Below are 27808 nucleotides of genomic sequence, written 5' to 3' on the forward strand. Positions count from 1 at the left end.
TCCACTCGCAGGTGTCAGCTCGGGTAAAGGCTATCTGAGCCCGAATGCTCCTTAGCGTAGCTTAGCACATCATTGGGAGGTAGTGGGTTAGGGAGCGGGTCACCGGGAAAATTAAATCGTATTCGCCACGTCGGAGGGGATTGCTATGAATAGGAGCCCGGGCACAAAAGGAGTTGGCCAATGCGTATTCGTCATTTTGTCACGTGTTTTTTATCTGTAACACCACTAAAAGGGCCTGAGCTGTCTCCTTGTACGAAGTGCAAATGAATGTCGAAAGGCAAATCTATGAAGCTTGTGTATTTCCTGACATAGTATACTGGAGTTTACTGACTCGCTTTAGCTGTTTGTTTGGCACTAAATTACTCTATGTATATGCGCTCTTGATAGATGTTCGACAAATCAATGTTCGACAAAGATAACGATGCTTCCGTGAAGTCACGTATGACCTCGAGTTCAAGTATAACCCAGTCATGAGCATTCATTGCGTAAAACCTGTTTCTTTGACTAAGCAGATGTGTCATGATGACCCCTGCCGTATGTTTGCCGTCACGTGTTATGGCAGCGCCTGTGATAATCACAGACTGGTTCAACAAAGCATAGATGTTACTTTACCGAGCACATGCCTCCTTACATCATCAAAGGCGGAATTTCTATCTGCATAATGCTATTGTACTAAAACCATTACGAGGACGGATTTTATTCGTGCGTATCAGGATTGCCCCGTCCATATCTTTGAGTACATTGTCTCCGAAATCTACCCGGTCACTCAACAGAGGACATGCCTCCCTACATCCCTTAAAATGATATTTTCGTGTTTATATTGCAATTGCATTGAAATGCCAGTTGAACTTCTTTTTGTAGATATTTATATCTTTTAGCCTTGAATAAACACAGTGACTGTCTTGTGAGAGGCGGACGTATGCCACGGTGCAAGAGCATGCAGCCATCGGAAATTGGTGCCATCGAAAGGCTAGAAGTCCGTTTGCGTGATCATCACTCGGCGCAGTGATGCGTGCGTCTTTGAGTGACACTGTGCTTCTGCTGAGCGCCTGCTGGTCATGTCTTGAGATTGCGCTCAACCTTATCGAACAACGGGAGCATCAGTTGTATAAGTTTGCGTTCTGTAGGACGCGCAGGGGACTCGGGGGTCAGAATTCACAAATCTTTTCGCTCGTGGGTGCTCGTTGCCATTGACTGATCACATACGCATCAGGATTGGCTGGAATTTTTCTGACGAGAAATTTTAGCCTATGAGCGTTTTCTCAAGAGGGGCCCTCATTTGGCAGCATTCTGTGTCATTACGCTTCGAGTTGTCAATTCGTTCGACCTTGCCCTGGTTAGCCTATTAGTTAGCTCGAATGTTAGAGTGATCATCCCTGAAAAGCGTTGGTTTCGGGTTCGATACCCCCAGGACCAGGATGAATTTTTCTTCAACTGCGCGAAGCTTTCCTCTCCGAGAAAGTCGTATCCGTTTCTTTTGTCGTTTCGGTTACTGTAGGGTGCATGGCAAATTTTTCGTTTTTCCACCTGACGCTAATCGGACTGCCATCCAAGCTAAAAAAAATCGAGGGACTCAATCATACCTTATACGCTAACGATATCACCATATGGGTGAGAAACAGAAGTGATGGGCAAATAGAACAAACGCTTCAAACAGCGGTCGAAACAATCGAACGATATCTAGAGGGGACAGGGCTAACCTGCTCGGCAGATAAATCGGAGCGGTTGCTGTAGAGACCGACTCGCAGAGGTCGCAAACCAGGCAACTACAGGGAAGATCTCACTCCTAGAGAGGAGATACAGTTAAAGACGGCCGATGGGAAAATAACAAACTAGCCAAAGACGGCCGATGGAAAAATATACAAACTAGCCATAGGGCTACCGACCAGCACCAGCACGGACAAGTTGCTACAATTAGGCCTACACAACACGATAGACGAGCTCATTGAAGCGCAATGTACGGCGCAATATGAATGCCTCTCTAAGACTAGAGCATGCAAACACATCCTAGAGAGGCTAGACATAGGTTACCACACACAGCACGGCGTCAAGATGGACATCCCGAGAGAGACGAAGGAAACAATGGTAATACCCCCCATAACAAAGAACATGCACCCAGAACACAATAAGGACAGACGAGAGAACAGAGCGAAGCAGATACATAAGGAATTCGGCAGCGACAACGACGCAGTCTTCGTAGACGCACCTCGATACAGTCGCAGACGAGGGTTTACGGCAGCCATAATCAATAGCGAGAAACAGTGTAAGACGTGCGCGACGATACGCACCACAAGTAACGAGATAGCGGAAGAAGTAGCCATAGCGCTCGAAGTAGCTCAAACTAACGCAATTGTGATAGTCAGCGACTCTCAGACGGCAATAAGAAACTTTGCCAACGGTCGAATCTCCCCGGAAGCACTACGCATTCTTCTTGCAGGAGGTCAAAATTGCAAAAGGAAGATATACATCACATGGACACCCGCTCACACCCTCGCGGAGGACGGCAACAACGAGACGGCACACGACGCGGCTCGAGGGCTTACGGACCGAACCGCAGTCGCAAGTGACGCCCCGACACCCTCCGAACGTGACGGTGCGGTAAATGAGTTGGAGTGGGAGGATAGAATGACCACATATAAGGACATCACGAAACACTATAGGTTACAGAGGGGCATATTCCCGCGAGCTCACCCAAAATTGACAAAAAAAAGCAGTCTGTCGCATGGCGGCAGTTACAAACTAGGACGTATCCGAACCCTGCACTCTCGCACATCATATATCCGGATATATATAAAACGGACAAATGCAACATATGTGTATTCAGAGGCACTCTGAAGCATATATTATGGGAATGCCGAGGAATACATAACAATAAAGAGAACGCCGCCTCTAGCAACAGCCTTCGCGCGCGCTGGGAAGCCGCGCTGCTCAGCCCCGCCCTCGAGGATCAACTATGTGCCGTCCAGCGTGCCGCGGATGCCGCCAGGACCCACGAACTCCTGACCGTCAGCTAGGCGGGGCCTTTGGCCTCGCAGGGCACGCAATAAAGTTATTTCCTCCTCCACCTTGCGCGCTAGCGAATAACTAATCTGCAATGATGTGTGCAGAAGGGACAACACAAAGAAGACGGACAAGGGTGCAATGATAACTGCAATCACTTTGTGTGATTTGATAAAAAGGGCAGTGTGTGATTTATAAGAACGGTTGGTGTCGTCTGCTCCACGCCAAGATTTCCGCAAGGTATAATTTTCAATTCCCATGGGTGCTTTGGTGGCTTCGTGGAGTGCGCTTTTGATCACGATCAAGGCCGATCCAGATCGATTTCCTTGGTCGCGATTGGTTCTTTTGCGCAAGCTGCGTGAGGGAGCCAATCGCTGTCGAGAATTTCGATCCGGATCGGGCTTGATTGCGATCGAAAGTGCTAGTGTGGCACCGGTGTAAGAGGCACCTCACGAGAGGGAAGGAGCGTTCAGCTGGCTGCCCGAGCGACATATAAAATACATATACTATCGTGGACAAAAGAAAAGTGAGCGGGAAAATTCGAAGTAGGACACCTTTGCCAATAACAACTCAGAAGCACAATGTAGAACGGCTACGTGTCCGTTCATGAACCTGGGACAGGACGCAAGCTAATTCCCACGCCATGCTAAGTAACAGCGCAGGAGAGACACGGACAAGAACGAAGGAAGCAACGGGAAAGGCGCTGATCTCGACATTCAGAGGTTTTGGCCAGTCTTGCTTTTCCTGCAATTGTCCCAGCCGCTGTGCGGGGAAGAGTTCACATTAGGTTCTGAAACACAATGGGGCTAACCCATACGGTTGTCGATGTCGTTCTCATCTAACGACTAGAAATATCTCTGTGTAGCAGCAAACAAATGACGTTGAATGCGAAAGAAACTAGATGAAAATGGTACTAAATCTTATCGTGTGACAAGAGTATCAGCACACAAGCTGACTTGACGCGGACTTTAAAGCGAGTGCCGAAAACTGAAGTGAAAGAATGCGTTGTAATCAGTCCTAACTTGTTCCCACGTAGTTTGTGCACAATAATACGCTAATAAAAGATCGCATTTTTTATGAGCGTAGTTTAATTATTGACAGGCTGATAGGCAAGGGAATTTCTGCTTGCGGATTTCGATAGCACTTACGTACTTGCGAATGAAGCTCACTATCTGATCATGCTCAACCGCGGCCGCCTGCGTGGGAATTAAACTTTGGCCGCCCTGCTTATCGGTGCCGTAGCCGTGGGGTCTCGCTAATTTTTACTAGTTTTGAACACTCAACAAGGCTCGACCCACGGGAAACTTAACGTAAGGTCACAAGCTCGCTTGTCAGCACACGTTCACTTCCGGCCGCTCCTCGCTATAGACGCCTTGGCACACTTCGCTTTGTATTGAGCTCTTGATAGCGCTTCAAAATGCGCAAGTTGGATGCGGCTACTATCCGTCGGTCAAGCTGGTGCAGGACAATGCCGCTCCAAACCATGCGCGTAGCATGGCCAGACTGGAGCATATGAATGCGAGCGTGCACTGAATTAAGCCCTGACGTGTACAATGCAAATGCTGCGAATACGCACTACAGTTGCATGTAGCTGCGGTCTGCTACGTAGCGTGTATACACTCCGTTCCATAGTACATACGACTCAACGCAGTGGTGGCTAGAGAGACTTCTTGCAGTGGCTTCGTTCGCACTTGGACATAGTTCGATGCATTTTTTACCGCAATTGTGCGCAACTGTTTTCTATATAGGCTCAGTTTTGAATGAAACAAGGTTTTATTAAGCCTTAGAAACAAACACACTGTGGTATACAGCTGCTAACGCCTTGTTTTTGATTATTTTTATTCTTGTTGTTCTTTTAGGGTTTTTTATTTGCGGCTCGTCGCGAGGAGCCTCACGTGCATTCTCGCGCGAGCGAACGCTGTTGGCGCGCGGAGAACCATGGAGGGAACGCGCAGAGTGGTAACTTTCCTTGGCCGAACTTCGGGGGTATCTTCCGCAGCGCTGACTGCGATGTAGGGAACGGAGTATAGTAGTTGCCGCGGCCGCCCCGGGCTGCCGTGACGGGACCGCCGTCTTAATGTCTCTAGATATGCCGGCTGAGCTCACTGCGGCTCGCTGAGGCCAACCGCGTTGGGCGCCTAGTAGGCGCCAAAATCTGAAAGAGCGACGTTACGTGAACATCCAAAATCCAATTTGAACGGCGCGCCACGGTCACGTTCAGTAGGCGGAGCGTTGTGGGCACACCTCGCTCCAACGTAGCCTTCGTGGTGCAAGGTAATGAAAAAGGAACGGAAGCACCTTCTTCGTAGGTGAGCTTTGTATACCAAAAACTCCGCTTCTGCTCAACGCATTGAAGTACCATTCTGAGGGTAACTATTTCTGAAATAGTCTAAGTTAACTCCAAATGCATTTCTCGACTTCGATAAAAAGTGATTCACAGCCCCTTTAATCCTATTTTCTTATACCACGACATGGATTTTCGTACTGAATGCATTGACACGAAATGCTATTACGTTTGTCAGTAAAATGCTTTATCAGGGCTTTTGTTTATTACTTCACGATTTTCAGTAGAACTGGCTAGTAATTACATTTATGAAAATACTACGCGCGTACAGAGTCCCTACGTAAGTGATGCGACGTGGCAGCATTGTCACAGCAGTTGCGAGGAACATTATGCTCCTCTAAAAGCTTGCTTAACTGTTTTGCAATAATATTTCGTATTATGCTACAAAAAAATTGGAGGCGTATCAAGGTTAAGCCCAGTGGATGCGAAGCATCCACTGGGCTTAACCTTAGCGTATCCTCAGCGTTTGGAGGCATCTTGACCGCATACACGCCCGGCGCAAAGACGCTGGCGCGGTTGCGGGCACAGAGACTGACGCGACGGCGGGCGCGCGCCGCTTCATCCCTGGCGTGACGTCACATATCACGTGATGCAGTGATGGTGGCGCCGCCGCCGCGTCGCGCGCGACGGCGCGAACCGAAGCGTGGAGGCCTCCGCCGGGCGACGTCCGACGGCGCGATATGAGGCCCCATCTGCAGCCGGTGCGACGTCATCACTTGACGTCACATCATGTGATCTCACTTCAGGGTCAATGGTGGCCACCGCCGGGAGGCGACCGACGGCGCGATATGAGGCCCCATCTGCAGCCGGTGTGACGTCATCACGTGACGTCATGTCACGTGACCTACTTGAAGGTCACTTGAAGGTCAATGGTGGCCACCGCCGAGAGGCGACCGACGGCGCGATATGAGGCCCCATCTGCAGCCTGTGTGACGTCATCACGTGACGTCATGTCACGTGACCCCACTTCAGGGTCAATGGTGGCCACCGCCGGGCGTCGCGCGAAGGCCCGAAACCTACGTTAATATGCTTCGCATAAAAATTTGGAAGACGCTCAAGCTTCGCCTTTAAGAGTGGAACGCGATCGCATTCAAATGTCCCTGACTGCTTCTGACGTTTACCGGCAACTGTAGCTTATGTAACCGTAACGTTTCCCGGGAGACGCTGGCGGCGAGCGCTATGCACGAAGGTAAGCTTTCTGGTAGAAACACGCGGCCTCTTGCATGGGCCGATCCCAAAGTTCGTGCACAGCCACGCCAAAAATTTGCATCGTTTTCAGGTTCGCGTTACCGTTTCGCACTTCTAATATTTCAATCTGAGATGATATAACATAAAAGGCACACGCTGTCGGTGTTTTGTTTCATGACATTTGCTTGTGGGCTGTCGTGCTCAAGATTCCGAGGAATAACATTGTCAAGAATGTAAGACAAGGTCTGAGCAACTTAAGTGATAGAATGTTGTGGCCATATAACCCGCATATACCGCAAGTAATACAGAGAGGCATGACGTATAGATGTACCTAAATATATACGCGAATTCTCGGTCACGCGGACGCCGGCGCCGGACGCCGACGCCGGATTTCCTGCAACACGGGACTCTTAACGCCATCGCGTGAAAATACATGTTCCTAGCAAAATAAATCGTGAGCAATTTCACGAACTCGTGCTGAGCAGTAAAAGTTCACAGGCATAAAAGGCAACAATATCTGCTCTTCTCAGAGTGAAATATCAAAAGTGCGAAACAATAACAGGAGATCGGCCCACCCAAGAGGCCGCGTTTCTTAAGAAAGCTCGCCTTCGCGCATAGCGTTTGCAGTCAGCATTTAGCAGTAAAACGTAACGGTTACATAAGCTGCAGTTGCCGGGAAGCACGAAAATCAGTAAGGGGTCTTTGAACGCCACCGCGTTCCACTCTCAAAGGCCAAGATTAATCGTCCTACAAATTTTTCTAAAAGGTCGCGCAGGTTCTGTGGTATATTAAGTGCGACCTGCGCTTTCTTTCGTACTTTCCTTTCTACTGCAATTATTTGACTCTTTCTTCTTTCTATTCAGATTCTTTTCTATTATTGCTATTTTTGCGGTTCCGGTCCTCATCGCCCGCCTCTCTATCGAGTCCAGGTTACAAGCGCGCCCGCATCGCCGTGCTGCCCGAGCGCTCGCAAAACACCCAGCCCACATCGAATAATCAACGCCCTGCTTTCACCTACGCGCGCAGTCATTCCGTGCTGTTCGCACGAAAAAAAAAAAAAACGCAGTACGGCGACGTGCCGCACGCTCTCTGTGTAGTGAGGTCGCTGCTTGATTTGTTGGCTGCCGACCGAAACTAGAGGCGGCGTGACTGACCTCCGCGAGGCGCACGTGACCGAGCAACGAAGCGCTCACCCCGCACGTTCGTGGCTGCAGCACTTGCCAACATCGCGTGTTTCAAAGGGCTACGGTGTGTCTATTGCTAACACAGTGCACCCTGCTTTTGCCAATTCTTTTTGTTTCTTCTTCACCCCTCCCCCCTCCGTTTTCGCGGATCCAGCTGGCGAGGTACTGCAGTGCGCAGTACCAAGAGCCTGGGACGCTAAATATATAGCGCCGGAGGTACGCGACGGGGTGGGCCGAGGACATTTAGTATCAAAGTGAGCAGAGACATTATTTTGGAGCAATACGAGGGGAAACGCAAGATTCGTTTTTTTTACGGGGAACCTGTATATGGCTAAATTCTGAAAAAGAGAAAAGTCAGCGCCCCTTCAGTCTGTCAAGATGGTCGAACAGCGTTGCTGTGTTAGTTACACCGACTGTTACACCGTGCAAGTCAAACTTCGCAAGCAGTCTGTATTTTAAATATTTTGTTTCACCACTCTTTCACCCCATTTTCGCTTTTGCGTGCTTGGCGCGCGCGCGTGTTAAGCATGCTTTTGGAGTGCTTCTCTTTTTTGGTTCTCCAAGTGTTTTCTTTTTTTTTTGCGTGAGGTTTCTGTTAGTGTTTTGCCGTGCTTTTTTTTCTTTTTCGCGTGCGAATTGCCCCGCACCTTTATTGCGCGCCAGTAATGACAGCAATGTGTGGCGTGAAATGAAAACCATCTGATTCTTTTTTATTCATTTTTTGTGTAATGTTGTATTTGCTTGGTCTTGTGTTGTGTCTTCTACCGCTTGATCTTGAGTGTGTCTGCACTGCTCGGCGTGTTTCCTCCGCTTGCAGTGCTCTGTCTGGACACGTGGACTCTTGGACTGCTTGCTCTTGAGTGGACAGCGTCTTGAGTGGACAGTGTCTCTTGAGTGAACAGTGTCTTGAGTGGACATTTCACAATTACAGCCTTGGACGGATGGATGGATGGATGGATGGATGGATGGATGGATGGATGGATGGATGGATGGATGGATGGATGGATGGATGGATGGATGGATGGACGTATGGATGGATACAACTTTCTTGTACGTCCGGCAAGGTTTAACGCGATCCGGGCTCAGGTCTCCCACAGCCTTGGGCTTCAAAATTAAATGTGTACGTCACGTTACACAATGAATGGCTCATACCCCCTTAAGTAATGGCTCGTACTCCCGTAAACGCGGCCTCCCCATTACGACAACAGAAGAGAAATTCTGCGCTGGAATGACGAGCGGCAACAGAGCCAGCTGCGGAAGAAGACGGCGACGCTGGAGCCATTGTGATGATGATAGTGTTAGCGAATTCCAACAAGGACGGCACAGGGTCCGCGTAAACGGATTCGCTGTAAAAAATTGCGCGCGTCTATCGAGCCGTGTAGATCGATAATTTCTTCCCGTACGTCGGCCGATCCCGAAGTTAGTGCAATACCGGGCCGACCCGCGGCGGAGGTGAAGTAGGCCTTAAGCATTCCGCCGACTTGCAAAAAATAAGTGTAATATCTTAGGTCCACATACAACTCGTATCAATATTAAGCTGGTAAGAACAGATACTACACTTTCATCCATGTCGATCATCTCTACGTTCGCACCCCCCTCTCTTTGTCGGCGTTGCAGGCGCTTGCGTATCTCCTTCCCTTTCCTTTAGCTCTCCCGTGGTGGTGGTCCCGTAACTGTGCTGCCCGCCAGGTCGGCGAGGCGGAAGGAAACGCGTACCACCCATGTGGCCCCAATCCCGTAAACTTGTAACGTTTCACCGGAGCAACGTCCAGGTTTCAGAGGGAGTTTGTGTGCCTGGCCGCTTGTGACGTCAACAAACGCACGATCGCCTTGGCTACGGTGAAGCAGCGTGCGCGCCCTCGGAGTTAGTAAAAGGTGTTGTGCCGCGTTCTGCGAACAATACATGCATATGTATACCGTCCGGTGCCTCACCATCTTCCGAGGCTCAATATCTTGGAGGAGCGACTACTCGCGCCTCGCCTTCCCTTTATGTGCATACGGTGTCTCACGCATGGCAACGGACAGTTCGCCCTTAAGGGGCCCCCGTACAGAGCTTCGCTGGTCATCCGCCTTCATAGAGTGGAATGGCGCTGAATTTTTTTAAACTAATTTTTACTGGTGATGTGTGGATTCTAACTTGACATGCTAGTATGTGTAACAACAAGCTTCTTTTTTTGTCGTTGAACGCTCGTCTGACTAAATACTTTTATGCACGAAGTGTGCGCCACTGCGTTCTCTCTGGGTGCCCCGTTTGGTATTATTCCTGGCATACATCATTTACCAGAAGGCGTATTGCTAGGCTGCTCGCAAAGTCTTGTAAAGCGTTAAAATATTCGAGGAAAATACTCATACGAGGGGAATACACCTTCACGCTACATAGACGAGCTTGTCTCCTGGAGCGCTTAGCATCTATAAAACCCATAACTCTTCCCTTACTTGCAATAAATATTATTACGATATCGTCGAGCGATGCTCAAGGGACGAGCCACCGCGAGAACGACGAACAAGTTGGTCGGTGCGCTTGACACGAGCGAGCGTCAGCCTGGCTGCCTGGCTCCAGTGTAAATAGCGTGTAAATAGCCTTTTTCGTCTGTGTCTTTCCACACGTAACAATATGAACAAGACACCGAGGAAGCCTACTGTGAACCTCGCATAGCGCATTAAAAAAACGCTGAAAGCGGGTGCCAAGTAATTATTTGGAACAATCATTATTAGGTCAGAAACGTCAAACTTACCGCGCACATCACCCTTAACATGGCTCCCATTACCCCCATATGTCAAGTCGGTGTCACGTTGACTTCCCTACATGACATTTGGAAGCGTTCAGGGCAAATGCCGCATAACGCGGTTGAGCAATCGCAAAGAAAGAAAAAGAAATAAACGCACGCAGTGCCTCTGTTCAATCGACGCCCTCGAAACCTCGCTCCGACATGATTCACAAGATCGACCCTATTCCCTCCAAATATCAACTTCTTTGCCCGTCGAGTTATTTCAGTACATTGTGAAATGGTTCCAACGTTGCTCGTAAAAATACGCTTCGCACGCCATGGTACGCCTGCGTAAGTAATTTTCGACAAAGGCTGTAATCACTTCACATTTTAAACGTATATCGTATACCAATCTCAACATGCTTGATATTTTAAAGACCGTGCCTCATTTAGTTCGCCGTGCCTCATTTAGTTCGCCAAGGGGTCCGGATACTATATTATACGCCTCGCACGGCGCAAGAAAATAGGAATTGAATGATTATACAGTAAGTGTTTTCAGAGCACGCAGTTTCAGTGCACGGAAGTGGCGCGACGTCATGAGGGTATAAAATGAGCGCGTTCATGAGGTTCCGAGCTCTGCAAACGGTATAATGCTTTCGTACTCCCACATGTAAGCAGTCTTAGGTGTCTCTGTCGATTTATTTTAGAAACTCGTCACTGTGAGCAAAATGAAGCTTAAAACCGTGGTGTCACATGGGCATTTGCAGAGGCTTGTGTAAGAAAGTCAATCACGAACGGGCTCGCCTGCTTTTAAATATCCCACGCGTCAATGGAACATAAAACACCGGTGACAGACGCTACGTCTGCGTTGATTACTTGAACACGTCCGTCTGCAGGTACAGCGATTGCTTGCCGCGTCGTCTAATCGTTTCTTCTCAAAGTACACGAGACTGACACGATTTGTACCTATAGGCTCCTTTGAGACACCCCATAATTTTCGTCGCACTGAATGTGAGACCATATACGTAGCCCGGCATATCGTTTCTGTGGCAGCAACGTACTCTTGAATGCCACATGTTTAAGAATCTAGTCAAATTGCGAACTTTCCCTATAGCCATTTACGTGGCTCTTTACGAATATAATATTTAGGCATTCGTACAACTTTACACCACAGATGCATTTGCTTCAGGTTGGTCCACAACGTACAGTTTTTTTTAAACTAAACGGAGGTATACAAACAGGCGAATACTCGCAATCCGCAATGTCGGCACGTATTTCGATTGGCCGAATGACGTCAGAGGTGGAGCCCACACGGAGATGCTTTGTCAGTAAACATCGCTGTCTCTCGAACATTGTGTGCGTCAAATAAAAATTGTTTACCCCCAGTCACCAACAAGTCATTTTAAGGGGACATTGAAGAGCAACACTAAATATTTTACGCTGCTTAAGTATTGTTTCAAAACTGTGTAGCGTCAGTGCGACGTATTGGAAATGTTATCTATGATTCGGTCAGTTTTGACGTAGGAAAGGTCCTTAGAACTTGCGAGGTTTATTCTTTCATTCCATCCAGACGGCAACATAGCCCTTGTTAATTCCGAATAAGCAATTAAATATACTACGCTTCGAAATCCGTCATGCAATGCAGTGAAAGCTACGAGGCGGGCGGAGCCAGCGTCATGCGCTCCGTGGGCACCGCCTTGCTCGCAAGAGAGCGCAGTTTCTTAATTCGGGGTCGTCGATATTGCAGATACGCAGGTTTAGTTTCGTCAAGCGCTACATGTTAATTTATGTATTTCTTCCAATTTTCTAAATGCTAACTGCCTGTAATACGTGGCTTTATTTCTTTTCCCTTTCGTAGAAATGGGACATCGGCATGGTACGCGTTTTCAAGTCCCCCCCCCCCCCCCCCAAGTCCCTAACTATAATGCTGCCGATTGTCGACCACGCTTATAACATCCATATGGTAATTTTTTTTTTTTTACAAAGGAGCAACGCGCTACATGTATTCCTGCAGTATATTTCTCTGCAAAGGTCGCGTTCCGTGTCTGTGTATTTCAGGGTCCTTGCAGTAGTCGTAAGTCCTTTATTTCTCAACATTGCGTCGATTAAAATTTATAGGTTTTACGCATACGTGCGTTCGTGTCCGTCAATGAGTGGTTCGATCGTTTCAAGGCGCGAGCTTCGACGAACGAAGAATATGGCAGACCAGCTCCGCCGAAGGCCGTGAGGATCGAGGAGGATAGAGGCTCACGAAACCTAAGACCGTCATGCACCATACGAACGAGGAAGAGCGCATAGGCTGCCCAAAGCCACTCCAATATGAGCCAGTCATATGGCGAGCCGCCTCTCTGTTATCATTAGCCGAGGGCTTCCATCCCTCGATATCTAATTTCAAGAAGGCCGTCGACGTAACTCCTGAACTTTGCTTCCGAGGTGAGCTAGACGGTATGACGAAAGTTAACAACACCATTCATTTCTCGAAAAGCACAGAGTTTCCTGCAACAATTACTGTATGAAAATTTATGCCCTGAAGTGGGCAAACGGGCCTGAAATGCCTACCCGTTTGGTTTAAAGCGGACCTGTCTGGGTGTCACCGTGTCAGCCCATGACGTACTTATGTTCCGGTAAGGCAGCGGAAGTCCTTCTGTGGAGTTTTCTGAAGAAATTACAGGGGGGAGTAGTGGTGTTGACGTCCGCGGAAGCGCAAGTTATGGTGGTTTAGCCAGCTCGGTAATTATAGGTGTAGTGCCTGGACTCGCTTAAACTTGGCTCTTTTGGCTTCAAGTGGCTTGCCGACTTTCAGAAATGACCCCTTTCGACAAAGTAACGAGTTACCGACGCAACGCGATTCGCACTGGTTTCGCCTATGCGCGACGGCTAAATAGCCTTGCTGTGCTTAGTAAACTATGATCGCTTGGAAATTTAGGAAGATAGAGCGTAATAAAGCAACGCCACAAGAACGTCTGAAACTAGGAACACGAAGGAGAGACAAATCCTACACTATCCATCCTTACCACGCTAGCAGAACGATCGCAGTGCCAAAGTTCCCTGCGGGTTATTTTTTGTTTTTTTTTTTTTACCTTGCCGAGGAAAAGAGAAGCAGCTGCCGTGCAAAGAAGCGGCTGTGGTTAGAACTCTGGTTGTGACGCCACTTACAAAAAGTGTAAGCTGCGCGCTTTCGCACATTTTTTTTTTTTTTGTTTTTGCACTCGCTGGGGCCAAAAATATCATAATAAGCACAGGCATCATCTAAAAAGTGGTAGCGACAAGTGAAAGAAAGATGTTTTGCATGCAGCTGCTTGTCAAAATGAAATTATCTGTTTCGGTCTCGCATTATCACCGTTGTATAACGTAAATTTTAACATGGACGTTGTTGATTTATTGTTGCTTTAACGTGTATAAACTGCTTTTAAATTGGACGTTCTATTTTTCTGTTCACCAAAGAGCTAGGGAAGGCTCGTGCCGCGATGGAGATGGAGGCAGACAGGAAGGCTACAGCATGTTGCTCGGCGAAGCGCGTAAATCTCTTTTGTTCCTTCTGGCTTCGGCGGAGATTACCATATCCCACTGTCTCGCTCAAAAGCCTACGTCGGGAAGACCGGTAAGTGCGTGAACGAGCGTGTACGTCAAGCGAAACGATACGTTAAAAGGGAACGCATACATCGCCTCTTTCTGCGCATCGTAACGCTTGTGGTGGCAAGGCTTTCGTTAGTCGGACTGAAATAAATGACGAGCACGAGGATTAAGAAAGCGCGCGACTTTGTAGAAGCCTTTCACGTGCAAAGACAGTACGACAGTTGCGCATCTGAACCTGCTGTCTCATTGTTCGACTGCGAGTCGCCAGCTATGTGTTGTCGATGTATTCCGTGACGCGCACTTAATGACGTACACGTGCGCAGGTGGCGTTTCATTAGCTTCTATGATGAACTCCATCTGTAAGGCAGCAGTCGTGCCGCGTCCCCGTCTAACAGGCTTGACGTCATTTTTCCGCGCTCGTTTCAAATTTGCAACCATTACAGCTTACATTACAAATTTACATCGATTACAGCCACTGGGCTAGTACTTGTGCTCGTCAGGTTACTGCAATCGGTGACAGCCTAAGAATTACAAACAAGCTCCACCCATAAAAAAAGAAGAAAAAGCAGTGCCCTTCACCTCTGAAAGAGAGCTGAGCTAGCTGGAGCGCACTCAAAGCTTTGGCACTCTACTCTTCTAAAGTAAATGCTAGACTTCTTTGGGGAAAAAAATAAAAGCTTGTTTCGAGCTAAAAGATTATCTTTGGCTGAGTACTGATATCAGGGCCACTCATACAATTTGCCTTAGGCATTCTTGTTTCAGCCTGACACCAGTGACACAATGACAGCTGCGTACTAGAAAAACAAAAAAAAAAAAGCTGCTGTTTCAAACAGGAAATAAACCTGACTTCAGTAATATACGTGAACATGATTGGTTAATATATGTTGGTGAGCGCACTCCGGCATGCCTCGGCTCTCTTTCATAGGTGAAGTGCTTGTGTAGTGCGTTCTTGTGGGTTTAGTTTGTTTATAATTCTTAGGTTCTCGTCGGCTGTAGTCTTGCACTGACGAAGAAATCCCCTTGTTGAATCGTTGGCTGAAGCCCGAGGCATGCCTTATTCGACTACATTGTCTCTTCGACCCTTACTTGTGAACCTGTTTATTGTGCAGCTAAAGTAACAGCAGGTTTCCGCAGACACTGTGCCAATATTTTTGTGCGCCGTCCGCGGGTCAGTTTTTGGCTGAGCACGCAATGCGATTTGCATGCATGCATGCATATCTCGTACGATCTCGAATTTGTTAAATCATTCTATTTCTACATCAGCAACAATCTAATCACCACTTGTATGTACATAGAAGAGGCCTATGGTTACGAGATTATTCCTGTTTGTTTCTTTCTTTCTTCACTTGGGCGAGATGCAATGGCAGTAGGGAAGCTTAGTGGAAAGCAAGCGGTTCCGGAGCACTCAGCTAATGAGAGACATCCACAACAAAAAGCGGCAACTGGAATATATTAAGCCGTTTCGACAATCAACGCGGTGAGCGTTAGGAAAAGTCTACGCTGGGAAAAAAAAACGCGCCCATGTACAGGCAAACGGAGTGTAGATGCACGCAACAAGCTGAAAGGATGCGCAAAAGCCTGGATATCAGCGCAGAAGTTAACTTGTAAACTCTTGTTCTTCCATGACGGATAACATGCTTTTTCATGCCTCAGACACTCAGTAGAACTTCAGTGCTCAAATTACAAAGTCAAAACTGTGCGTGCGCGGGGAGACCGCATAATGCCTTTCATGAGGTGCTTTTTCTTGCAAGAACATATCGGTCCTGTTTTCTGCAGGAATGAATTATTTCAATTATGAGAGCTACTTTATTTTTCTTTTCTGAGCCATGCACCCTCGCCTAATAAATAAAGATGCCAGGTGACTCACAGAGGCCCTAGGACAGGACATTCTGACTAATTTTTCTTCAATAACATATCGTACATCATTAGGGTGCCAACGTTCTTACTCTTACTCGTTTTCCTCGACTTGATTCTGTTCGCAACACGTGAAGACAAGAAGCGGAATTCGCCTAAAATAACGTAACAGGCTCGGAACAAGATAATTATTTCGCGCCGATTTTCTCGTTTCCTTCCAAAAATGCAGCGCGCTTGACGACGCATGGACGAGTACTAAATCCCACGTACGGGAGCGCTGACATGTCTCAACAAGTGGGTTGCCTTTAGAACTATTATGGCCGACCAACTATCCCAATGTCGACTAGATTTTCGTCACTGGTCGAATCTCTATCCCGACGGACGTTATTCAATGAGTCGCTCGGCCCTTCCGAGCTATGCGTGGTGAGAACCGAACACGATCGGATGAAAAACAATCCCCACATAACGCCGGTCCAACGCATATACGGGAATTACTATAAGGAAGGTTAATGATAAGGCTACTGAAAAGTAGTTAAGAGAAAACGCACAAAGCTGGAAGGCCGAGTGATACTGGATGTAATGTGGGTGTGAAATATGCAGGTGGGTGCAAACTGATCAAATCTTGGAGGTATTTGCTCCTCATTTTGTGGTACGTAGTCACACTTAAAAGGCTTTCTTACGCCACGATTACTCGCAAGATCAGATGCTAGATTCCCATTATTACAGAAGGCGGATAGTCAATGGCTAAAAAGCCCTTACGATCGAAAAGCTCCGTGATTTAGGCACTTGCTGCCTCCCAGATGTTTACACAACCGGTCTGCTGCCACAACACTGATAACCCGACGCTTCGACAAAACCCAAGAGAAGTACCGTTCGCCGTCTCCCCATACTGCCTCCTTGATAGAGTATAGGTTAGGGACAGTACTGCGGGGAAAAAGAAAGAGTGGGAGAAGGTAGAAGATGCGCAGCTCCTCATCAACGGTAACGATGACAACAAAGTCACCAGCGCCGCCCCCCCCCCCCCTGCACACACGCACATTGCTTCCGAAGCGGCCATCGGATATAGGCGTCCGATGAACGTCTATAACTACAATAACGTCGCCACCGATGTTCTAGCAGGGCAGCCAGTCTCCAAGCGTCAGGAGTAAAGCGGTCATGAACGGAACGCGGCTACCAGCGCGCTCCCTCCCATAAACGGAGCGCTTTCGGTTACCTTCGGGGAAACACAAACCAGCCTCCCAGCTTCCCTCCCTCCCCCGCGCCATCCCGCCTTTCCTCGGACGCCTCACCGGCGTGGCGGCGCTCACGCAATATTGATCAAGCGGAGGCGGCGTTCGGCCGGGTATCGGCGCTCTCTCTCCCTCCATCGACCCTTTCCCCATCCTTCGCGTCGCCCCGTCTCGCGCTATTATCAGCCGCCGCGCGGTCTGCAAGCCCGCTGCCTCGTCGACGGCAGCGGGCGCGCACCGAGGGACGCCGTTCGAAGTTCAGCGTCAATCTAATTAATGCGGCTCCCCCCCCGCCGTGATGGCCAGAGTTTTGACGGCCGCCACTATGTAGCCGAGGGCGCGTTGACATGCGGTGCGTTGCCCTTTGCCACCTGCCGAAGGTCGAGGGCGCGGATATCTCCCGACTCCTGCTTGATGCTGGTCAGACTCTGGGAGTGCCTGCTATCGGCGCCGCTGCAAAGAACTGTAACATCTTGCATGGGCCTTCTCTTGAAATAAAAGTAACAAGAAACAATGAATCCCTCTCAAGTGACAGAATAATTCTTGATGCGAGCATCGCGAAAAAGACTACTTGATATAAAGACAATGAAAACGAACACAGCGCTGCCTTCCTTGCTTTCTTGTTTTTGCATAGAGTATCTTTTTCACGCTGCTCGCCTCAAGAATGGAATATCAACTCGCCTAGCAAACCGTACTTCTGACAGAATGAGAAAATTTCGAAGCTTTGTAAAGAAAAGTCTTGCGTAACTTGTTCCTGCGTGAGTTGCCAAACATTTGATGAAGCCACACTGTAGCGCAATAGAGGACAAATACGAAGAGCGGGGTGTCGAACGATGGGCGCTTCGCCCATCGTGATTGCTTCTCTGTTGTTTCTCTTTGTCCTATTCGCGCTACAGTGGCTTCATCAAAAGCCCAGTGGTAGAGAAGAGAAAAGACAAGGCTCGTTTTGATTCATTTCGAGCAAGTACCTCGGCTTCCGCGAGACGACGATGAAATAGGGATTTCAGAGAATATTTGCGCAGGTGTCTAATCTTTATCGCAATAGATGTTAAATATAGCTGACTTGTCCTGGTCGCTTCGATGTCCCGTAGCGTCGCCGGTAGCCATCGGTTGCAGGACTCGCAGAGTGCTTTGCGAGAAGTTGCTAAAAGAGTAATGAAAAAAAAAACTCTCAGTTCCTCCCTCTTCAGCGAGGATTCCAACTATGGACCCACAGATCTCATCTGCCAGCCACTCGGTCAACACTGCAGTTGAGAAGGATATACAGTGCCTGGAGAGTGTGCTCGTGCAGCAAGCCTGCGTGGTTGGCTGGCACGCTATGTTTAACTGACATCACGTTGTGCAACTTATTCATGAGCCAATAACGAGACGAAGTAGTTTTAAGGAAGCTAGCAGTACAAGCTGTCCTGCTCTACTTTTCCCGCAGAAATTTCAATACGAGTGGGAGGAAAAAGCCGCGGCTATTTAGTTCACCACACGAGAGCGCCACATCCCTAAACAAAGGCCACTCGGACTAGAGTCTTCACGAAATAGATATTTTTTTTATTCAACATTTATTCTAGGAGATTGCATGTGCGCGCCCACCGACGATTACACCCAACCGATGCCGCACGTAACACAGCAGCGATTACTGCGCCCCTATAACATTGCCCCACTTATCGCGTTACTCCTTCGCCCCATGGGCAGAGCTGCAACTTTTCTTGCAGCGACAACCCAGAAAAAAACTTGCAGGTCTACGCGCACGTATATGGGTGCACGTAAACAAAGTAAATCATCCCCCCTTCCTCTTTCCTCCTCGTTTCCTTCCCCTCTCCTTATTTAGTACGAGTAGAATTGACAGTTAACCGGCCTAGAATTTGGCGCTACCTGCCTTTCGTTTTTGTGCCCTTAGTGTTAGCGAGCGAGCTCCTCGTTGCGGTTTCTTTTTTGCAATCCCAGAAATGGAATTTGTAAATGTAGCTTAATATACGTGCCGCTTCTTTGTGAAAGAGGCCACCCCTGTCGTGCGGATGTTTCACGGACGCTGAAAAGTAGGGGCGCGAAATCGGCGCAGCGCACGCAACGCACCGATGATCTGCCGGTCGTGCGTGACCCCGGTGTCACGCCTTTGGTTTTTTTTATGTGCGTAATATTCGAACATTCTTCTTAATATGTGGTCTCCGCTCAAAAAAAAAAAAAAAAAAAAAGAGGGAACGCAGCAAGACGGAGGCTTTCTTCTGGGCTGACAAAACAGAACATGCTCTACGGAACAAAAATCGACGCAGACTACAGGATATCAAAACATGTACAGAAGGAAAAAGAAAAGGGGGGAGGAAAAATGAAAGAACCTCAATATGTGAGGGCCCAGATACAACCCTGCAGCCACACGTATACCATTTCAATGGATCACTTATTTGCGCATCTCTCTAGACCTGCAATAGTACAGAGATCGCGGTGTTCATAAATAAAAAATCCCTTGCGCTTGAATTGTCAGTAAGAGGAAATTCCAGACAATCCTGATGCTGGGCACATCATTAGTGAAGGTGGGTGGCCAATGACAATGAGGACTTACGAACAAAAGCTTTTCGAATGCGGTCCCTTGTAATGGACAGCGAACCTGATGTGGCATGGGTAGTAGAATATTCCTTCAAAGATACTTTTTTTTTTCATTCTGCCACAATAAAAATTGTTGTTAGGCGGTGAAAAACGAAAGGAAACATTTCTTACCCCTCTTATTTTTTTTTTTTTACGTTCCGCCTATGCCGCAGCAACAATGACGCCAGTCGGACATAACGGATTATGCTGTATTTTTTCGTATCTGTCGCCAATTATATGCAAGTAAACTCCACAGAGGTTCTGAAGTTGAGCTCTTCCGGTGTTTTCAACGCGGTGTATACCCTTCTTATACTTTACCAATGAATGGCTTACTACAGCCGAGCAGACTGAAAAATTGCTACAGGAAGTTTAATGCGGTACGTGTTGGCACCAGGCTTTTATTTTTACGCTATTTCAACCTACCGAACATCGCCTTGCAGTTAACACCTGATACTTTTCGCCTCCAAAAGTACTCACTCGCTGAATTCTTTTTGTTTTACTTTTCTGTACGTTTAATGCGATTAGCACACTTAGGGGACTCCGCACACTTTTCTCTATCTATCTATCTATCTATCTATCTATCTATCTATCTATCTATCTATCTATCTATCTATCTATCTATCTATCTATCTATCTATCTATCTATCTATCTATCTATCTATCTATCTGTCTGTCTATCTGTCTGTCTGTCTGTCTGTCTGTCTGTCTGTCTGTCTGTCTGTCTGTCTGTCTGTCTGTCTGTCTGTCTGTCTGTCTGTCTGTCTGTCTTTCTGTCTGTCTGTCTGTTCGTATTCCCGCAAAAATGGGTAGTCTGTGATCGAATGGGTAGCGCGTCAGAATGCTGTGCTGAGGGAAGAGGGTTCAAAACAAACTGTCCGACCAATTGGGCCACTCAGGAGTACGTTTGTGCCGCTCTTCAACGAACCTCTCGGACGCCGACATGGATCCCTAAGGATGCTGTACTTCGTATGCGGGCTTGAATATGCAGCGCTCTTCAATGAATCTCTTTCACGTTGACTTGGAGCACGGTGTATGTGCCAATCGGTTTGCGCCGCTCTTCAGTGAGCCTCTTAGATACCAACTTGGGTCACCGGGCGTATGCCACTATAGGTGTGTGCTGTTCCTCAATCACCGTATTTGACGCCAACTTTTGTTAACTAGGAGGTCGCCACTGCAAATGTGTCGCTGTATATTGACAAATGGTAAACATTTAATTTGTCCGATACTCGGTGGAATTTAACCCGGGCAGAGCGCGATTTTTAAAGCCACGCCGATGCACGGCTCAGCGTGCGCAGTTGGAAGCAGTAGCAGCAGTGAAACGGGAGAGGAGCCTGGTTGCATTTCGACCAGCAAAATGTACCATTCAAAAAAAATAACTTCAACTTTCTCCCGTGCTAATCTTACACGGATTCCTCGAGGACAGGACCTCGATGCTTTAACAGGTTGCGCCACAAATGCACTAGGTGTGTACCGCTTTTTCAATGAACCTTTTTCGTGCCAACGCGTTAGCGAGCTGCGCGCGCCATGGATGCACTGAGTAGGGGCGTCTCTTCAATGAACCTCTCAATTAAGGCCATTGAATACGTTGCCCTGTGTGTGCGGCCAGCGAGGGAACAATTTTCAGCGTTCGCACGCACCGGCATGCCACGCATCTCGTCTCGGAGGCTATGCACGCGCTTCTCGACAGCACCACTAGATGGCGCAGCGCGTCCAGAAAAAAAAGCGCGATAGAGGAGTCTGCCTCCGCATGATGCTTTTCGCAGCGCATGCACCAGCACGCATGAACCATGCATTTCGAAGGCCATGCGCAGGCTTCGCGGCAGCATCGCTAGATGGCGCAAGGTGTTAATAGGAAAGCCAAGAAGAGGAGTCCCGCTGCAGTACACGCTACATGCATGAGGCGTTTTGATGGTGGCAATACGCTGTGTCGATCTATTGCTTCAGTGCTAAGCGCATTACCATAGGTAGTAATCGTGTGATGGGTTCAGGCTCACTCTAGCGCACAGCTCTTAGGTGCCCATTACTGCGGCGAGCGTCGGCTTCGTACCTCGTAACCGACCGAACGAGCACAGCAAAAGCTGAGAGTGAATGTGGAACGCAGCAAGATGAAAGACGGCGAGAGGGAAGATAGCGCGAGGAGGAAAGCATAGGAGGAGGGTGCAGCGGAACCATGAGGCGGAAAGTGGAAAAGGAGTATACGGAGAAAGCGTCAGAAAAAAGGGTAGCACCGCTCAAGACGAAATATATGGCGACGATGACTACGAGATGGCGCCAGAGTTGCGCGCGTCGTTAGGGTGCCTCAATGCGCTCACTCACTTCCGATCCGTTAGCGGGGTGAGTGCACACGCATCGAGGCACTCTACGCGTCGTCTGTTCACCAAAGCGCTGCATGAGCGGAAGTCTGCCTGCGGCGGTTGCTGTTAATCGCGTCCACGCATCAGCCACGCGCTGCCTGTCGCGATCTCCAGATTAGCGAGGTGGTCGCGCCGCACTTCGCTCCGTTTGGAACGCGCCGCGCCAGCCAGATTGTCCGCGCTAGCCAATATATCGCTGAATGAAAACACGTATAGAGCTGCGTTCAAATTTCGCTTGTGTGTTGGGCTGCTAAGCACGAGGTCGCGGGATGGAATCCCCGCCGCGGCGGCCGCGTTTCGTTGGCGGGCGAAATGCCGAAACACCCGTTCACTTAGATTTAGGTGCACGTTAAAGAACCCCAGGTGGTCAAAATTTCCGGAATCTCCCAGTGCGGCCAGTGCGGCGTGCTTCATATTCAGATCGTATTTTGGGCACGTAAAATGCCATGCTTTCCTTATATTTCGCTTGAGGGAGTATAGTAATCGCCAGTGAAGCAGCCTTTTTTTAAAAGAAAGGTATTCACGGGAGTTCAAAACAAACAATTCAATTGATCAATCCAGCAGCTTAACCTAAGGTTTGCGTTTTTCGATGTAAGCTTTTGGATGAGTTGGTACTTGTTCTTGAATAGGAAAAAAGAAACGCGCTGTGAGTGCTCGTCCTGTGGTCTTTCCTGCCTCCATACTTTTCGCTTGCTTGTTTTTCTGATTGGTGAATTTGCTTTGGGTTTATCTTTGAGGTCAGTAAAAACGCCGCTAGTCGGTGTTTGTGCACCGTTCGTTCCAAGATGGCAAGTGCTTAAATTATAGTGCCCCCTTTCCATAAACAACGCCAGTTGAATCGTGCTGTGCCGTCCTCCCAGTATTAAAATTTTGGATAAAGTGCTACTCTTTTAAAAACCGCCCATTGCTGACATTGATAGCTCTCCCTCCTCACCAAAGTGTCTCGCTATTCTCGGATTTCCCAGCGCTAAAATTGAGTCCGCTACATCTACACGCCATTTCATAACGCAAAGTGCCCAGCACGTACAAGGATTTGCTTTGCTATTGTAAATAGCCAATAGACAGCGGCGCGTTTCGTCTCTGAACTACAGCGCTGTAGCAGCTACTCGGGGCATTTCGTGAGAGCTCCGCTGTCAAACTTCTCGTATGTGCGTGTGCAAGTAAGCGGGAACGAAAATTTGTCGGGTTTAGCAATATGGCTTAGGTTAGTTTTGTGAAAGCCGCAGTTGCGTGTCGATATATGACACAACAACTATGGACGAGCAATGTTTGTCTTTTGCAGAAGACAAGACCCCAAAAGTGGTTCCTCTGCCGAAGAAATTTGTTCGTCTTTCTTTTTTTGTGGGTATAGAGGCGGACTGTAACGGCAAACAGACCTGTATTGATTCTTTAAAAAAAAAACTGGGTGAATATGTTCATCAGAATTTATTTATTTATTTATTTATTTATTTATTTATTTATTTATTTATTGTGCTTGGCATTCGAAAGCTGTGATATACGCCATAGAGGGTGGATCCGGAATCATTTTGACGTAGCCAGGCTCTTTAAAGGGCCCAAAATTAATCGAAGTACATTAGCTCTCATGCAGTCAAGCCGCTTAGGAATGCGGCATAGGGCTCACGGTTTCGCACTCAGCAGGAGAAAGTGATAACCGCAAACGCAACGCAGCACTTTACTGTAAACCTCCAATGGTCTTTGAGGGCGACTGCCGTTATCGACTGAGATCGACTGCCATTATGGGCGCGTGAATAATTTCATGATGGTGGGCAGCGCACTGCGGAAAACCAGGGGCAAAAACAAACCAAGAGGTTAACGCGGACACAGCGCGGAACTTGTCAAAAATAACCAAAAAGTTCTTTATCTTCGTGCTGCGGGCAGAAGAACGGAGGTCTTGTTTAACATCTTGTTTATCGATGGTGCCACAAAGGTCCACTTACCGCTTTGTTCATTTCATGGCGCTAAGTGCTCCCAATTTCTGAGTTTTACTGCGAGTGGATGCGTGCGCATTTTAAAAGCGAAGCTTTTCCTTGCTATCCTTGCCGGGTTTTCGTGACCGCAGGTCACGAAAACCCGGCAAGGATCTTTCCTAGCCGAATTCTCTAGCAAGGATTCTCTAGGCAAGGATTCTCTAGCCGAAAACCCGGCGTGCCTGTTCTTTAGCCGAATAGGCGAACCAATCGCAGCTGAGGACGCGCGAGACATCGCCTCTGCCTTCCTTGCACCGCCACTGCTTGGCACTCGCCTCCGCGCATCCGTGAAATTACGATACAGTTGATCAAAAACTTTCGTCCAAAGAGCAAGGCACTGTTGAAAAATGCCATAGGGCGAGTGATTAGAACGAAGGAAATTGCGGTGGATGGCGTGATAGTAAGATCAGCGTCATCTACAAAGGCGAAAGTGATAAGGATAAGAAGAGCTCGTACAGGCCAGTTACGGTAGCGTCGGTGATATGCAGAATAGCAATACAAGTCATAAAATTAGAACTGTCGAAGTGGGTGAAAAAAATATGAGGTCCTGGGGCTAATACATAATCGGTTCGGACCGGGCAGACGCTTAGAGGATAATAAGTTTGTACTAACTCAATGCATAGACATTTCAGCAGCTCAGAATAGACCTATATGAACCGCAGTTTTAGATATTAAATGAGCCTATATATACGACAGCTAGACAAGGAATTGTTATGAGATTTTCTGAAGCGCCAATACAGAGATGACAATTTGGTCGAGGTGCTGAGCGTTTATATAGAGACAAGCGAGCACAAATTGTATGGGAAGGTCGAAAATGTAATGAAGGGGTGGAAGTTCACCAAGTACTGATGCAAGGATGTCCTCTGCCTTCATTGTTATTCACGCTTTATGTTAAACACATAGAAAGACGACTGGAGACCGTGAATTAGCGTTTGACTTATCCTACATGCGTAATGGATAAACGCCTAATGAGACGACATGCGCAATCGACAACTTCCCAGGGTGTGATGTATGCAGACCACATAGTACTACTAGCGGACAATGGAAGAGATTTACAGACAATCGCGAATATGTGTGGCAACGGAGCGACAAATCTAGGCCTTTAGTTTAGGACAGAGAAATCTAGAATTATCATCTTCAATGAAGAGATGAGTAATTGCGTGGCGTCAATTAAACAGCGAGTCACGCTTAAGGTGAAGCAATGTAAATGTCTCGGCGTACATAAAAACGAAGGAAAAGACTTACTCTAGCACCCACCAATATAATCTGAACATAAAGAGGCTGCGGAATGTAGCAATAATGAAACATAGAGCATTTTGGGACTACAATAAATATTAGGGGGTGCCTGGAATTTGGAAAGGAATAATGGTAGCACACCCAGTGGGTACGCTATGAGACGTGAATAAGGTAAGGTGGTAGTGCACGTTCAAGAGACTAATGCCTATAGGCTAGCGGTCTGGTACATACGCAGCACCAACGTCCCTGAACTGCTTAGCGCACAGGACCCGAATGCAAAATATCACATTTTTTGTTCAGTACCTTATTCGCGTATACTTGGACTTCGACATTTGTGATTCTGCATATTATGTAGCGCGCAATTCCCATAACTGAAACATCAATTACAGTTAAGAGGAAGCTCCACACATCGTCAGCTTTTAAGCACACCAAAACTGAGAAATATTTTTTGTTTTTGCTCGGCACCAAGTCAACCAATTTTCGAGAGATTTTTCGCAATAAAACATATAAAAAATCGGCGCAGTATAGAGAAGGTTTTTTTTTTTATTTACCAAAATGTTCAACCAAAATTTCCCCAAAACTGCAGGTAATTTATAACTTCAAACATGAATTTCGCAGTCTGTGGCTATGCAATAAAATCTGATATCCCAATTATGTAGAATGAACTTATTACGATATCTGAAGCGGGCAAAATAAATCAGTTATACATTGCTCTCAAATGTTCCACACATCTTTGATTGAATTTTCCCACATCGCGCTTAAACAATGTTAGCCTTTCTTGAAGTTTTCAAACTAATCCAGCCTATCTATTAGCCTTTGACGATCTAAGTGATAGATCGTCACTGACAAAACTATCATATATTTTTCTGGTGGAAACTTATGGAGTTCAAAAACTCTATGCTTCAAGCTTTCTTTTTTCGTACCAACGTTGTGCCATTGCTAGAAGAAAGTCTGAGATCTTAACACAAATACTTTCAGCAGTGTGTATTTTATTAGTCGGTATTGCATTTATTATTATTTATTATTTATTTTCTCATAAGCACAACAGATATAATTGAATTCGGTTCAGCGGTTGGCTGATGAGAATTCTCCGTTTCAAATGCGGTATTCACAGAAATTATAAACGTGCCGAAAAATAGGCCGGCCAATACTGATAGCGAACGTGTTATTAGCGAAGGCGCCGATGTCCAACGAGAAGCCCACCACACGAAAAAAAGCATTCCGAAAATGGCACCGGATATACCCGAAGGAAAAAAATCGCATTCGACCAGCAAAGCTAAAGCTTTCTCTAGGACATAGCCTAAGCTCGTACCTGTCTTCGATCTCCCAGTTCGTAGGTACAATGAGCAAATATGAAAGACTGTAATTAAACAAGCGCTGGACCGACCTGAATGAAAATTGTCTAGTTTGAATGAAAACGAAAAAGAAGAGTAAACGATATGAGGAATAGAAACGGAATATTAATTTTGGGTTATACCTTGTTCTTGCCAACTTGATTAGAACGAAAAGGGAATCCGAAACCTATCCCCAATATGCTAAGATAGCACCTCCCGAAGCGGCCGGCTAACGTCGCACTGCACTGCAAGATGTGGATGACAAAGTATTACCCCGTTTATTTGCCGCTGACTTGAAGCAACTACCCGCTTTCTCAAATTTTTCTAACCTCCACTAGTAGCAATACAATGGTGTGTGCTGCAGAGGCGTGCTGTTTGTCAGCGTTGAGCTATTTAGACGCGCTAGAATGTGTCGTCTACAACGTATGATTGTTTGTTTGTTTTTGTTGAAAGTAACAGATAAGTTATGAACTTGTTTCAAAGGTTTGAAATCTTGAGATATTACCAAAATTTATTTCATTAAGTAATGATGAAGCTTCAAATCAAACTTGTGCGACCATCAACCTTTACGTATAACATTTTCATTTGACTAGAAAACTTTACTGAAGTTTGTTCATGGGCCCGGGAAAGAGAGGTCATTTTCACTTTCCGATATGTTATTCAATGAAAAAATCTTGTTGGCTTCCAATTTAAACGTCCATAATTCAAAACGGCGTGAATTGCTTTTGTACAGAAGCAAATTTCATCAGGCGGATCACTTATGAGGAAAGAGGTGAGCAAAATTGTGCGAAAATTTCACAAAAATCAGTAATTTGCGTCGTGTGCAACCATGTTTCTTCCCTAAAATTTCAATTTACACATACTTAGCTAATGCCACAGCGTAATGTCAATCAGAACAACTTGCGGCCACAATAAAGTTTATCTTATACCAACTTGTAACTTTAGCGATTGCACGAATCACGATACCAAGTCCCTTCGTGCATGTCTTTAACGGAACATCACACGATTTTCTCCTTTCAAATAGCAATGAATCTGCTTCTAAATGTCTGTTTGCTAGGTAAATGCCTGTTCCTCTTTATGTGTACAGTGGCATAGTTGATGAAGGAACTTTGCTAGGTAAAATCATTAAATTATGGGGTTTTACTTGCCAAAACCACGATCTCATCATGAGGCACGCCGTAGTGAGGGACTCCGGAAATTTGGACCAACTGAGGTTCTTTAACGTGCACCTAAATTTAAGTGCACGGATGCATTCGCATT

At 47.1% G+C, this 27808-nt stretch overlaps 1 protein-coding gene and 1 pseudogene across 1 annotated transcript in view; both read right to left on the minus strand.

Annotated features, from left to right (window-relative positions):
* LOC142576086 (SEC14-like protein 2) overlaps positions 1–27808 on the minus strand; it is a 104428-nt gene that overhangs the window by 73289 nt on the left and 3331 nt on the right. The gene's annotated exons all lie outside the window — the stretch shown is intronic.
* On the minus strand, positions 9115–9296 carry LOC142576776 (U2 spliceosomal RNA; annotated as a pseudogene).

This window comes from Dermacentor variabilis, chromosome 3, assembly GCF_050947875.1.
Source record: "Dermacentor variabilis isolate Ectoservices chromosome 3, ASM5094787v1, whole genome shotgun sequence".
Taxonomy (NCBI): domain Eukaryota; kingdom Metazoa; phylum Arthropoda; class Arachnida; order Ixodida; family Ixodidae; genus Dermacentor; species Dermacentor variabilis.